Here is a 412-nt window from a genome sequence, read left to right as displayed (position 1 = left end):
TCAATAAACAAACGTTTCTCTCTCCTGCCTTAATAAATGCTCATAATTCATTACCGGAATTATAAACACCTCCGCTCAAGTCAGTCTGCCTTTGACATGCGTCTTGATAAAAACACATTGATTTTATTCCATTCATTCCAAACTCAGTAAAAATGAGCTTTCAGAGAAACACTAGCACTCTATATATTTCACGTATGTCAGGAAATTTTGCAATTCTGATCTTATATCGTATTACAAAGAATAAAAGATAGCATGTTGTGATCTTGATTGGGATTCATCTAATCAAGAAAATCCTGGAATTGCGTATGAGAGTTTTAGTTCCTGTGAAATGCTTTAATGATGAAGATTAGAGACAAAAGAAATGAGTAAATATAATGATAGAGTGATAATGACAATTAATAGTTATAGGGAG

This window comes from Penaeus monodon, chromosome 29 (assembly GCF_015228065.2).
Source record: "Penaeus monodon isolate SGIC_2016 chromosome 29, NSTDA_Pmon_1, whole genome shotgun sequence".
Classification (NCBI taxonomy): Eukaryota; Metazoa; Arthropoda; class Malacostraca; order Decapoda; family Penaeidae; genus Penaeus; species Penaeus monodon.
Note: the sequence above shows the minus strand (reverse complement) of the source record.